Here is a 15,567-nt window from a genome sequence, read left to right on the forward strand (position 1 = left end):
AAGTGAGTTCCTACATGAATGGCAGAAGACAAAACAGGGCCAGAGTCAAAATTAGACAGGTAGCAGCACGCTCCAAGGTCACCTCTTTCCAGTCTCTTCTTTTGCGTCTTCCTTCCGCTCAATCTCTTTTCCTTCCTTCCTTCCTTTCTATATAAAATGAAGTGCTGGTACTCATATCTTGATAAAAGTGTTGTGGGTGCCAACACAAAATGGGTGCCACAAGCAGCAAAAAAGAGGTGCCAGCACCCAAGGCATTTTGGCACCAGAGGCGAACCAAATGACACCAGAGGCGAACAAAATGACGCCCCCGGACCATAGGAAAAGGGGTGAGGAAAGATTTGCTTTGGGAACAATGTGGCGGTGGAGTTGGCCAAATCAACCTTACTGAATGGTTGAAGTGTGAATCAAAGGCAGTGGGTAGGGAGGGGCTCACAGAACCACGCCGGGCAGGTGCAGAGCCCAGGAGACCACAGAGGTCAGCCCTCCCTATTTCCTCCTAGGGGTGGGAGCAGGACCATCTTAAGCATATGTGGCACCGTGGTAATTGCCCAGCACCCCTAGATTGGCCAGAGTTGTCAACCTTTTTAAGGAAATAGTTGTTTACCTTTAGAACGGTTGGGGAACGCAGGGACTCACAGCGTCCCACACACAGGGGCGTACGATGCTGGGGGCCCCCAAAATTTCAGGTGGCACAGTTGCCGTGCTGTCCGCCCGCTGTCATCTGTTGTTGCGCAGCAGAAGCCGTCTGGAGATGTTTCCTCTCCTGCCGCTTGCATTCCCTGTCGTTCTGCGCTGGCACCCCACGTTGGGCAGCGCTGAGAGTGTGCGCCGACAGTGGAAAAGCCAGCAAAGGAACCCGCAGCTCAGTGCATGCAACAGGATGCGTCGCACATGACCCACAACGTTACATGGTGCTCCGGGCGCGGTGCTGAAACAGTTAGCTGCCATGAAGCTGGGGCAAGAGCCGATGGCCGAGCGGAGCGGAACCCATTGGAGTGCTGCAGGCTCTTCTGCTGCGGGCGGCTTGGCACGAGTTTGGGGGTAAGCGCTGGAGTCCGGGGAAGTGCCGCCTGCAGCAGAAGAGCCCGCGCACTCCAACAGGCTTGGCTCGGCTGTCGGCGGCTCTTCCCCAGACTCCAACGCTCAGCCCCGGACTCTGGGCCTGGTGCCCTGAGAGCCCAGCGCCAACAGTTAAGACGGCCCTGGGTGGGAGGAGATCCTGTTCACCAAAAGGCTACTGTAGAGGCTGCTGGGGGGTTGCTCAGGAGGCATCAGATCCAGTCTCCAGGGAGCATGCCGCAGCCATTGCTGCTACAGCAGCAGCAGGCACCACATTCCTTGGAGGCTGGATCTACTGCCACTGCGGATCCTGCCGCCCAAGGCAGTTGCAGTTGCTTTACCTTGCCTCATGGGTGGGCCGGCCCTGGATGAAACTCTGCACCAGTGAGTACTGTCACCAAAAAAAGCCCTTGCATAAATCTATGTATTTATTAGAGAACAATTATTTTCATGTCAAAGAGGACACACACACCACCACTGTCTTAAGCAGGTATCAGAGCATAACCCCCCATTTGAAAGGCCTTCCTTTTATTAGGTACTCCAACAACCTACTAAGTACTGTGAAGGATCAAAATTCTATGCTCACGCCACATCTCCCTTTCTTTATAACCCAAACAGATGTCTAACATTACAGCTCCCATTAAGTGCAAGTTTTCAAAACGGCACTTAACTGCACCACTGTCTCCATTAACCATTTGGGTGGAAAATGTCAGAAGAGCCACTCTGGCACATTTTTTCTAGCACTAAAAAAAAAAGCATTATCCCCTTTTTGTGTTATTCTTGGACCTCTTTACTAATAAAACTCCTTCCCAATCTTGGTGGAGTCCTTGAGAAGGCAGAGATGGTCTGTTTCTAATTGTTTTCTTATTGTTGGCTTTCAACATCACATCTTTTCTGCTGATGTCTGCCTCAAAATCCCTTCCGAGGGAATATAGTGTTTCTTCCATGAGATGGTGATCAGACTTCATGGCAGGATGTTTATCTGAAGGGGGAAAATGTTTTGATCTGTAGCTGTCATCTTAGGTTGGATCTTGCGTGCGTTAATTTGGATACAGTTTGGTTTGATGGGTTATTTTACACGGTTTTTATCTTGTGTTATTATAATAAGGAGACATTTTACTAATGGCCATTGTTTTTCCACCTTTTCAATTAGATTCAAGTGTTAAGCGTTATGTGTTCAGCAATGCATATTACTTGAACAATTCACATTTTAACATGGTGTAAGGAATTCCTAATTCACTGTTGTGACATTTGCTGTTTTCCGTTCATGCGATATGTCCCAATGGCATTGAATGTGTAGTTTTTGCATATGAAGAAAATTGTCAGGATATTTTCTAATGAAAAAGGGCATAGCTGCATAGCTGGTACAGCCATGGTCTAGCAGTGCTCCTGGTTCCATCTCTATCACAAGAAGACCATGTGATCTCAATGTCTATGAGTGTCTTTTACCAACTTTGGCTGGTAATACAGCTACTGCCATTCTGGACCAGGATCACATGACCACTGTCATCCATGCACTGGTTACTTCCAGGTTGGACTACTGCAGTTTAGTCTACATGGGGCTGCCCCATAGGTTGGCCTAGAAGCTGCAGTACAAAATGCCCTGGCTTCCACTGTTCACTGGGGCAGACTATCACCATCATGTAACGCTGCTGCTGAAATAATGGAACTAGCTGCCAATTAGCCATCAGATTAAGTTCAAGGTACTGGGTGGGACGCGGGTGGTGCTGTGGGTTAAACCCACAGGGCTTGCTGATCAGAAGGTTGCTCTGTCCCTGCTCCTGCCAACCTAGCAGTTCAAAAGCACATCAAAGTGCAAGTAGATAAATAGGTACCGCTCCGGCGGAAAGGTAAACGGCATTTCTGTGCGCTGCTCTGGTTCGCCAGAAGCGGCTTAGTCATGCTGGCCACATGATCCAGAAGCTGTATGCCGGCTCCCTTGACCAATAAAGCGAGATGAGCGCCGCAACCCCAGAGTCGTCCGCAACTGGACCTAATGGTCAGGGGTCCCTTTACCTTTATTGGTACCGGTAATTACTTTGTGTGGTCAGAGTAATATTGAAGTACGTACATTTTTGATTGAATGATTCCAGGCTATATGCTGCAAATATGTCATTCAGATCTAATATTTTTTGTGTGCATGCTTGGCATGTTAACTTCTACACAATCCTGTTTTCTCAGCATGGATATTAATTGCTGTTCTGCCACTTGCTATCCATACCAGTGAACTGAGTTTGGCCGCATGTATCCTTCCTGAGAGATTTTGTTATTGTTGTTGTTCCTCCCCAAGTCACTCCTCTCCTGCCCTTTTCTGTTTTAGGCATGGGCTCATCATTATTATACAGCTTCCAGTGAAATCTGAAGATGCACCTCTTTACTGTGGCTTTTGACGCTTGGGGTGTATATTTTTAGGACCCACCTTATTTTGTGATTGCAAGATGTTTTAAAAAGTTTTTAATATTGTGTTTTAATGCTATAATCTGCCCCCGGTAGCTTAGAATGAACGACGGGTAATTAATAAAAATAATGTCCTATACAGCTGAGGGCTAGGATGCCTATATATTGTCTTACCCATTATAAACCCAACTGAGCAATGCACTCTGCATTGCTGGAGATACCATCTCATCAGGAGCTCCTTTCTGTATGATATAATAATATTAATAATTATTAATAATAATTTTATTATTTATACCCCACCCATCTGGCTGGGTTTCCCCAGCTACTCTGGGCGGCCCCCAACAGAACACTAAAAACAGAATAAAACTTCAGACATTAAAAACAGGGCTGTCTTCAGATTTCTTCTAAAAGTCAGATAGTTGTTTATTTCCTTGACAACTGATGGGAGGGCATTCCACAGGGCAGGTGCCACTACCAAGAAGGAGCTCTGCGTGATCCCCTGTAACTTCGCTTCTCACAGTGAGGGAACCGCCAGGAGGCCCTTGGCACTGGACCTCAGTGTCCAGGCTGAATGATGGGGGTGGAGATGCTCCTTCAGGTATACTGGGCCAAGGCCGTTTAGGGCTTTAAAGGTCATCACCTACCCAGTGCCTATGCCAGTGCTGCCCGGGGCAGGTGGGCTCCCAAGGGGTGCGGGGTACGGAGGGTGCCCTCCCAGGCACGGGATAGCTGCTTGGGTGCACGGAGCGGCGTGCCCTTCAGCCGGGATGGAGCAAGCTGCCCACGAGGGCAGAGCAAGCCGTCAATGGTGGACATTCGGCGCGCCGACCACCTGCGACTGCCAAATGTCACCCCCCCCCAGGAAAGATACCCGAGGCAGTCCACCCCCACCACACACCCCTTCCTCTACCCCCGTACCTACCCTTCATAACTTTGTTCCATTACATTTCAGGAAAGCGCCATCTCTATTGTGATTTCAGCTTCCTTTTTCAGCCAACCTTTTAAGTGGATAGGTTGTTTTTTTTTTACCACCGTTTGTATCTGTATTTGATTTGAAATAGTTTGTATTATGGATTTTTAGAATTGTCTTTATTAAATTGTTTCATATATGTCTGATCTGTTATTGTAAAATCACTTGGAGATGTCTTATAGGAAGTGATTCATAAACGGAAAAAATGCTACCAAGAAGAAAATAGGGGCGCCGGGGGACGAGACAGAAATGTAGTTTTTCACCTTCCCTTTAGCCATGAATCAGGCTTGCCAGAATGGATCACTTCTATTGGTAGCTCTGCCTTTGGTAATGTCCAATATGCAATTCCTTAGAAGGAAGTTTTAAAAAATGAACATCCAGATCCAATGTCATCAGCCGAGTTCTGCAATGTGCATAGCTTGAGAGATTTTTTTCTTCAGACATCTGTAAACAATACATTAATACTCTAAGGCACAAGAGTGGAACTATATTTATCCTAAATATTCAGGAAAACAAAATGAGAGGTTCAAAATCAGATCTAGGGATATGAATTAACTGTATGAAGCACAAAGCACTCTAACCACTGTGTTCCTATCATCTGCCCACTAGGATCTATATGTCTTATTTCTGTTATCTGGCCTTTCACCACTACAGAGAACATTTCTTGATTCAAACTTGATGTATAAAGAATATATAGTAACAAGAAGCCGAAAGCACCAGCCTGAAGATGACGAGTGAGACCTCGTCGAAACGTCGCCTAGACACCCCAACTTTTACACGGGAAGACACCCGAGGACACCAAAACCTGCAATATATAGAATGCTGTATACACACAGTGATGCTGTAACATGCACTTCCTGTTTTCCCCCACCAAAGAATGATGATCCTCAGTGGTGGACTCCATTGGTGCTTTATCCTTCCACAGAGAACATGGCATCCTATAGATGTCACAGCTGAATGCTTGAGTCCCAGTCCTTGTTATCCCCATATTGCACCTTGCACAACACACACACACACACACACACACACAGTCCTGCTTATGAATAAGCTGGTGTCACTGGTGTGGTCTGTCATGATATCTCAGTGAGGCGAGAGATGAAAGGAATCTTTGGAATGTGTTGTCCAACCTCAGAACAGCAAAACTCCATAAAGGGATTTCATTGTTTTTCCTTCCGAAAATATTCCTGCTAACTTTAAACAGAGAGGAGGAGGAGAAACCAGCTCCAAGCCTCACTAAGAAGGACCCAATATTAATTATGATTTTACTCCTTGGCTCTTAGACATTGTGATGAGATCACTAGCCAGAGAATAATCAGTTTTCCAGATGTGCAACCAATAGTTCTGGCTTTTTAAGATACATATTAATATATCTTATTTAAATAGCTATGCCCATTGGAGGTTTCAGCAAGTAATAAAATACGTGTTTGGAGATGCTTGTTTATTTTAATAATAGACGAGCAATACTTGTTACTTCATTTTGGAAATAATTGTTGTGATTAATCCACAGCCGTGCTTCTACATTTAGAGGAGCCTACCAAAAAAACAAAAACAAAGGGAAGATGGTCTAATAAGGAATATGCTCTGAACAAATGAATTCCACAACATGTATTGAATCTGGATAAAGCATCTGATTAGATCATGATTTATTTCATGGGTTGAAAGAGAAAGCATTCCAAGTATTTTTAGTGTTTTGTGGGTCCAAGATCCCACAAGTACTTAATATGGCCTTCTTATTTGCTAGAACAGGAATGGCTTAGGAGGGGGGATCAGTGATATATCACTACAGTAAGTGAGGGAATGCTGAATGGTATAAACAAAACATTATCAGGCGTATTTAACCAATGGGCCTGTCTAACAAATCATTATTTGGCAAATGTCTTATAAACATAGGTCTTAATGTCTTCAGGTCACATCTTTATGGCTGCATTTTTAGCCATATTAGTTTTCAACGAAGAGTGTTTGGCTCTGTTTTTTGTTTTAAATATTAAAGGCCATCTGGAAGTGACTGTATATGTGTATGTATGTGTGCACACATACACACACACACACACACATTCACAACCTGCAGCGGTAATTTTTCCTGCTTGGCTCCTACCCCCACCAGGTAGGAACATCATAAACTTGCATTTATTAATTTTTGAGTGGAATATTTCCATCAGTGCAATGCAAATGGGTTGCTGTCTCATCCTGAATGATGCCACCCCAATCTCCAAGAGGTTCAAGATTCCAGGGATTCCAGGCGCTTACCTAGGGTTTTGTTTCCTCAGAATGAGGCACAAGCAGAGACTGTGCTGTCCTTACGATATGTGGTTTATTTACACATATATAGAATCTGAGCCTATGATGGAGTGGCGCGCAGCATTAGCACCCCAAGTAGGTCTTGCTTCTCCCATAGCCACTGCCTTGGATTAAAGCAGAAATCAAGCATGGCGCTCGTTCGCTTGCTCTGGCTTCCACCTGCTTCTAGGCCAGCTTTCTCTTTCTGGCTTCTGCCTGCAGCCTGCTTTCAGCCCAGCTCACAAAGACACACAAAACTCTGGCTTTTGTCCTTCAAACTACAGCACCAGCCATGACCCATATTTAGGCCATTACCAAGAAATTGTCCTGGCTATTCCAGCAATTGAATTCTTGGTGGATCTAGGAATTTGGAGATACTCAGGCATACAGCCTAGCCCCAGCCCAACTCTCAACACTACATTCACACAAGAAAAAAAGGTAAATGAGTCTGAACAGATGCCACTTCAACTGTACTCTTCTTAAGTTTTGCAATTTGTGGGTGTAGCAGATGCTTGTTGGCTGCAGATGTGAGGGTGGGTTTCCACATAGGAATCTTCCTTACTGGATTGGGGTAATAGCCTGTCACTCAAGCAGCGACTTTTAAAATAGTCATACTAGTCAGGTAAGGGAGCAAAACCTTTGGGTGTTTGTGCACAGCCAGGAAAAATGAGGAAACATCAGTCATGATTCCCTGGCGTGGTTTCTTGATGCTGACTCGTTACCATCAAGAGGTGGCAGCTCTGAAGATGGGAAGACAGGAAACGTGGGGAATGACTGAGATACAGTTTGTACCTCAGAAATTGAGTTCGGAAGTAATGTGTCCCTGCCGTCATTCCAGAGGGGTCACAGAACTCATCTGTTTCAGATGGCCTTTGCCAGCAGTCATGCACTGCTTGCTCAAGTACTCTTCGCTACACCTCCAACGTACCCAGTCAACAATATGGCGAGGCATCCAATGTAAAGCCAGTCACAGACTTGCACCTTTATAGGCCTTACCGTTCTGAGAAAGCTATCAGGAAATAGAGAGCCTGGACTAAGACCACAGCCAGGAAGCTGCAGGGTTAAGGGCTCCAAACACCTTTAAAGCAAAGGCAATGTTAACATGTGATTTTATTATATATATTTATTTTTAAATTGCTTTTTTTTAAAATGTGCCAACTTGTTTTTACTGTTTGCTTTTATTGGCTTTGGAATTGGAAATGTAGCAAACATCTGGTAAAATCCTGTGCTGTCCTTCCTTGACAGGAGATTTGAAGGTTCCATCATGAGGGAAATAAGTGACAACAAATAGACAGGTATGAAATTTAGTCAATACAGTGGTACCTCGGTTTAAGTACTTAATTCGTTCCGGAGGTCTGTTCTTAACCTGAAACTGTTCTTAACCTGAAGCACCACTTTAGCTAATGGGGTCTCCTGCTGTCGCCGCGCTGCCGAAGCCCGATTTCTGTTCTTATCCTGAAGCAAAGTTCTTAACCTGAAGCACTCTTTCTGGGTTAGCGGAGTGTGTAACCTGAAGCGTATGTAACCTGAAGTGTATGTAACCCAAAGTACCACTGTAGTCTCTAGGCTGCAAACCTTCCCAAGCAAATGGCACAAAACCCCATACAGTGGTACCTCGGGTTACACACGCTTCAGGCTACATACACTTCAGGTTACAGACTCTGCTCTCCCAGAAATATTACCTCGGGTTAAGAACTTTGCTTCAGGATAAGAACAGAAATTGTGCAGCGGTGGTGCAGCGGCAGCAGGAGGCCCCATTAGCTAAAGTGGTGCTTCAGGTTAAGAACAGTTTCAGGTTAAGAACAGACCTCCGGAACGAATTAAGTACTTAACCCAAGGTACCACTGTAGTTGGATACTAATGCCCACTTTCTCTGAATGAATTAAGTTCGTAACCCGAGGTACCACTGTAATTCAAGTTATAGGAAAAGCAATGTTCAGCCAATGTACTATGGTTGTTAGTGTGTGTTCTGTTGGGGAGGCTTCAGTTTGCTCAGCCACACTCAGTCAGAAAGCTGGGTGATCATGAGTATTTTTGGGGGAGTGAGATGAGACAAACCCATGTATACTGCCTTGAGATTCTTGGAGAAATGCTATACATGTAACAAATCGTATACAGACATGAGATTTACCAGCTCTGGGATGTTGAGACAGCAGGATATGGAGTTCAATATTTATTCCTGGTTTTGCATGTTCTTGTTGTTCTCAATATGCCTTTTTCTTCCACACTTTTGCAGTGCTGAACTGAGCACTTTCTGTCCTCTGCTTTAGGGATCCAAACCTGCAGGATCCTCTTTTGATGTGCCTCTTCACAACTGTTAAAATGTGTGTCTGTCAGCAGACATGCCCCATCTGGATGCAGGCAGGATTTAATACTTGAATATTATCTCCCATCAGCATCAGAGAGAATTATGCCCATAAATCCCTCTATAGCATTAAGACACCAAAGTGTGTTATTGAGATCTCAGCATGCCACACAATGCCTGCAATGCCAGGAAATCAAGATTAACGGGGAAGCCATTCCACTCATCTATAGCAAATCACCATAAACGAATGCCGTTTCACAGCAGAGCCGAGTATTAAATATTTACCTGGAGGCATAAACACAATTTGAATATTTGCTTTAATTAGCTTATAAATTTGATAAGTCAGAATATGTCACATTTGTGACAGCCTCAACCTAAATCGGTTTTCGTACGGTGCAGGTTTCAGCAAATTGCAAAGTTATACCGAAGGTTACACCTTATCCATTCTATTTGTTAATTTGAAACACACTTTATGCAAGACCACAAAGTCACTAAAAGCTAGACAAGCATTTAGTAGTTGCAGGCAACTGCTATATCTGCCGACAACTGCTAGCCCTGTGCACAAGCAGTTGCTGTACCATGGAAATGCCAGCATTATGCAGTTGTAAAATAATAATAATAATAATAATAATAATAATAATAATAATAATATATTTATTTATTTATACCCCACCCATCTGGCTGGGCCTCTCTAGCCACTCTGGGCGGCTCCCAACAGAATATTAAAAACACAATTAAACATTAAAAACTTCATTAAACAGGGCTGCCTTCAGATGTCTTCTAAAACACAGGTGTTTATTTCCTTGACATCTGGTGGGAGTGCGTTCTACAGGGTGGGTGCCACTACCAAGAAGGCCCTCTGCCTGGTTCCCTCTAACCTCACTTTGTGCAGTGAGGGAACTGCCAGAAGGCCCTCAGAACTGGACCTCAGTGTCTGGGCAGAATGATGGGGGTGGAGATGCTTCTTCAGGTAATTGCAGTTAGAGAGAGCAGCCCAGTAATTGTGCATATGGCACACTCTCCAACACTTTGAAGCCCAAATCCAGGACGCCATCTTACCAGATGCCATCTTCCAATAGCTGCCATTTTATATTCCCAAGAGCTCCCTTCCCCCTCCACTGAACAAATCCTGAGTTCTTCTGGGCTTCCGATATGTGTTTCTGAAGATTTGACCACAGTTAGGGGTTCAGCTGCTTTTAAATCTTGCTCTCTGTTTCTCTGTGAAAAGTACTATTTCACTAAACATTAACCTTCACATGAACAGAACTTTCATTTTAACTGGTACCACTTGGGGCATGTTTCCAGAAAGAGACAATATACATATTCCAATGGGTGCGTTATTCACACAGCAGTGTGTCAAAAGTAATTGCTCTCTCAGCTGCAGTGCACTTATTCACTCAAATCATGCGCAAGCAGGAATTTCAGAAAAATCCATTGTTCCAAGGAAAATTACTCTCTCGATGCCTCAGTTCACTTTAATGTCAAAAAAATAAGACAGACCCAAAAAAGAAAATAACAGAACACCTCTAGTCATCACATACAGCTCCCAAGTTAAAACAGTACAACGCATCATCAGAGATCTACAACCTCTCCTGGACAATGACAGTTCTCTTTCTCAAGCTCTGGGAGGAAGACCTTTCATTGCCTCCAGACAGCCCCCCAATCTTAAACAACTCCTAACCCACAATAATACTATAACCAGACTTAACACGGACACTGGCACCAGAGCCTGCAATAAACCCAGATGCCAACTTTGCTGCCACATACACCCGGACAACACCATTACTGGCCCCAACAACATCACACATACCATCTCGGGACTATTTAATTGCTCATCGTCTAACATTGTGTATGCCATAAAATGCCAACAGTGTCCTTCAGCTCTCTATATTGGACAAACAGGCCAGACCTTACGCCAAAGAATAAATGGACATAAATCCGACATCAGGAACCACAAGACAGAAAAACCAGTAGGAGAACACTTCAATCTCCCAGGACATTCTATACAAGATCTCAAAGTAGCTGTTCTATTACAAAGGAATTTCAGAAATAGACTGGAAAGAGAAGCTGCTGAATTGCAACTTATCACCAAACTTAAAACTATGGAGAGACCTGGTTTGAATAAAGACATTGGATTCTTATCTCATTATACATGACAAAGCCATTTTTCACCTTCTCACCCCTTGCTTTTTCCTGTTAGACCTATTGCAGTCGTTAAGAGTCGTCAACAGGCTCATCGCAGCTATCTGCCAATCACCCATTCCCACCACCCTTCTGAGTAATACCCCTCCCCACCTTCTCACTATATAGAAAGGTCCGGTGACTTCTGTTTCAGTGTATCTGAAGAAGTGTGCATGCACACGAAAGCTCATACCTAGAACTAACTCAGTTGGTCTTTAAGGTGCTACTGGAAGGAATTTTTTTATTTTGTTTTGACCATGGCAGACCAACACGGCTACCTATCTGTAAAAAAATAAATAAATGCTAAGAGATGCCATAAAGGCACCTTTCAGTAAAGGTGAGTGACAAACTGATCCTTTGGGATTGGGCAGCAAATAAGTGACTCAAGATGGAGGCCAGCTGACAACTGCACCAGCATAATGTCTAAACCAATGGTATCAGACCCAGGAAAATCACTGCAAACAGTAGTGTCTGCCAACATTACCTAGTCAGGTATTGTGGCATGATGCTACATTTGCTATGTGATGCACAGCAATGGGTCAGCAATGTAGGACTTTTTAGCCACCGATGAGGAATCTTTGTTGTTTAGTCGTTTAGTCGTGTCCGACTCTTCGTGACCCCATGGACCAGAGCACGCCAGGCACTCCTGTCTTCCACTGCCTCCCGCAATTTGGTCAAACTCATGCTGGTAGCTTCGAGAACACTGTCCAACCATCTCGTCCTCTGTCGTCCCCTTCTCCTTGTGCCCTCCATCTTTCCCAACATCAGGGTCTTTTCCAGAGAGTCTTCTCTTCTCATGAGGTGGCCAAAGTATTGGAGCCCTAGCTTCACGATCTGTCCTTCCAGTGAGCACTCAGGGCTGATTTCCTTAGGAATGGAGAGGTTTGATCTTCTTGCAGTCCATGGGACTCTCAAGAGTCTCCTCCAACACCATAATTCAAAAGCATCAATTCTTCAGTGATCAGCCTTCTTTATGGTCCAGCTCTCACTTCCATACATCACTACTGGGAAAACCATAACTTTAACTATACGGACCTATGAGGAATCTACTTTAGTGCAAATCCGCATGCCTGAAACTTGGTAGTAAGGTGTTTGATGACTCACAATGCATCAATAGATGCTAGTTGATTGATGACCAGTATATCAAGACAACCTTACCATGATGTATAATATAGAGGATGCCCCATAACTATCTATTTTGGCTCACACTGCTCTGTGCACCTTTCACAGCTATGTATTGGGGTCTTTTTAGGCTCAGGGCAAACTACACATTACATTACAGTCCCAACAATTCATTCTCTCTTGCAGAGCACCTACTGGGACACTTCAAACCACAGAAGCAGCAGGGAGAGGATATTTAACCCTTTACCTGCTAGCTCATTTTCCACTGAAAAGTTTCTCATCAGTGGTGGGGAACCTGTAGACCTCCAGATGTTGCCAGACTACCTTACATCTCTCATCAGGCCTAGACAGCACTAATGATGGTCAGGGATGGTGGGAGCAGGGATGGTCCCAGGGGTGGTGGGAGATGTTGTTATGCAGTCATAACAACATCTGGATTTTTTTCCTGGAGCTTTTCCAACTCTACAGTTCCTTTGTCTCATTTCTTGTCTCTTGGCAGCATGTCATAAGAAGTTGATTCATAGGACCCTCTTGTCTATTCATGGAGGGCCATGAGGCTGGGGTGGTTGTCATAGAGGTGGCATGCTCACCATCTCTGTCCCCAAGTGAGGGACTTGGAACGCCTGAGTAAGAACCATCACCTAAAGACGTACACACGATTAAAGGCCTACATGGATTAGATTAGACCAGTTTATCACGGCTTGAAATACTTTTTCTCTCTCTGAAAGTTCTCATTTCCATCTTCCTTTCTCCCATCTTCTGACTTATGAGTCCATGTTTGTGTCAGATATTTGGGATCTGCCACCACTGGAATAATTTGTCCCTTTCAAGGGCTGTTTTTCCATGATGGCTAAAGTTCAAACGCTGAGCCTGGCTCCCGTGCTATAGTGGCACCTGGTGGTGACACAAGCAAGCCTTACACAGTCTTAGAACACCAGCTACAGGCTTAGGAGGAAACACATGTCAAGGGAAGTTATGTATGACATTGAGATTCAGCTATAAGATATTATGCATTTTGTTTCCCAGAGAACAGTCTTCAGATCAAAATCTATCAAAGTATGTTTGTTCTGTTCCACTTTCGCCATAAACTGGTATGAGTTGAATAGCCTACTGGTACAGTATCGCCCAGCAGATTCATTCTTCAAATAAGGATGGAAGTTTGATGCATTGTACTATAGACTCCTTTTACCACTGGGCAAGCAATTTTATTTTTTTTAAAGAAAACAGTTCTGGTTTGTTTTTTTGTTTGTTTTTTAAATAAAGATCCCTGCAGCCACAGAAGATTTTGATCCATATGATTTGTGAGCACCATATTCAAATCAGCTGGACATATAATTACAATGCATGAAAATTCAGTGGCTGGAAAGTATTTTTCTTTGTGAGCTAGAGGCCATATGTGAAGCTGGATGGATGTCTACAAATGAAACTCACTCAGCACATTAGCAGCTGAAAAGGAACTTTAGTGATATAGGAATAAATCTGTTCTCCTCACTTTTGCATAAAGCCCTCAGTATCAATATGACCAGATGGCAAACAACAATCGCCCAATAGAAAAACCAAAATTATGTGACGTTCCATGGCTTCCCAAGGTGCTCACTGTGGCCTTGTGATCAAATAACTCTGAATGTTTAAGATGGGAAAGGATGAATAAATTGAGTTTGGTTTTTTTATTGCCTGAGATGCTTTACAGATGAATTGTGCTGAATGACACACTGGCAGCACAGCTTAAAATGCAGCCTTCTTCAAGGAGAAATTCAAGGGTGATCTGCTCTTCTAGCGCTAAACGTTCATTTTGTATCTCAAAGCCCTAGTCACCCTCTGTTCTCTGCTTGCATTTTCAAGAACTGTCGTATGTGCTCTCTAAGGCTGATGCTTCAGGGAACGTTGTCAAGCTTCTTTTAGTTAAGCTGACAGGTATTGGAATGACAAGAAAACTTGTAACAGAATAAAACGAACCAGGACTTTTTGCAGTGGTGTCAGTCAAGCATTTTTACCTTAATTGCCAGAGTGGTGCATGCTCTAGTTATCTCCCACTTGGACTACTGCAATGTGCTCTATGTGGGGCTACCTTTGAAGGTGACCCGGAAACTACAACTAATCCAGAATACGGCAGATAGACTGGTGACCAGGGGCGGCTGCCGAGACCACATAACACTGGTCTTGAAAGACCTACATTGGCTCCCAGTACGTTTCCGAGCACAATTCAAGTGTTGGTGTTGACCTTTAAAGCCCTAAACGGCCTCGGCCCAGTATACCTGAAGGAGCGTCTCCGCCCCCATCGTTCTGCCAGGACGCTGAGGTCCAGCACTGAGGGATTTCTGGCGGTTCCCTCATTGCGAGAAGCAAAGCTACAGGGAACCAGGCAGAGGGCCTTCTCGGTAGTGGCGCCCGCCCTGTGGCACGCCCTCCCACCAGATGTCAAAGAGATAAACAACTACCTGACATTCAGAAGACATCTTAAGGCAGCCCTGTTCAGGGAAGTTTTTAATGTGTGACATCTTAGTGTATTTTTGGTCTTTGTGGAAGCCGCCCAGAGTGGCTGGGGAAACCCAGCCAGATGGGCAGGGTACAAATAATAATAAATTATTATTATTATTATTATTATTATTATTATTATTATTATTATTATTCTAGCTTCTGCCACACCCAGTCAACCCATGCACATACAGCAGAGATGGTGAACATATTGCCCTCCAGGGTGTTGTTGCACCACAGTTCCCATCATCCCTGACCACTGGCTATCCCTGATCACTGGTTGGGGCTGATGGGAGTAGAGTCTAACAAGATTTGGAAGGCCACAGGTTCCTCGCCCTTGGCATAAAGCTATTGGACTACAACTCCCATCATCCCTAGCTTGCAGGATCAGTGGTCAGGGAAGATGGGAATTGTAGTCCAAAAACAGCTGGAGACCCAAGTTTGGGAAACCCTGGCATGGGGCATGCTCCTGCTGCCTTCATGCATGTATAAGAACCGTCTTAAGGAAGCAGTAGGTCTTTCTCCTTATTCAACCCCACCTGCCTGTCTCACTTACAACCAGACCAACTGATTAAAATTAAAGATTCAGTCTTTCTTTTTATTCTTCACACTTGACTGCTGTGCATCTGTGTCATGGTGTAGATGTCTTTCCAGCGTCAGCTTCCAGGAAATAGCCAATGAGAATGCCCTGTAGTTGCACATAGAGTACAAGGACTCAATTTTCCCTTACCCAAAGAATCAGAGGTGACTCTAAAGCCACAGGAGTCGTGTGGCCAGGCTC

The sequence above is a fragment of the Podarcis erhardii genome, assembly GCF_964252035.2.
Source record: "Podarcis erhardii genome assembly, chromosome: 4".
Taxonomy (NCBI): Eukaryota; Metazoa; Chordata; class Lepidosauria; order Squamata; family Lacertidae; genus Podarcis; species Podarcis erhardii.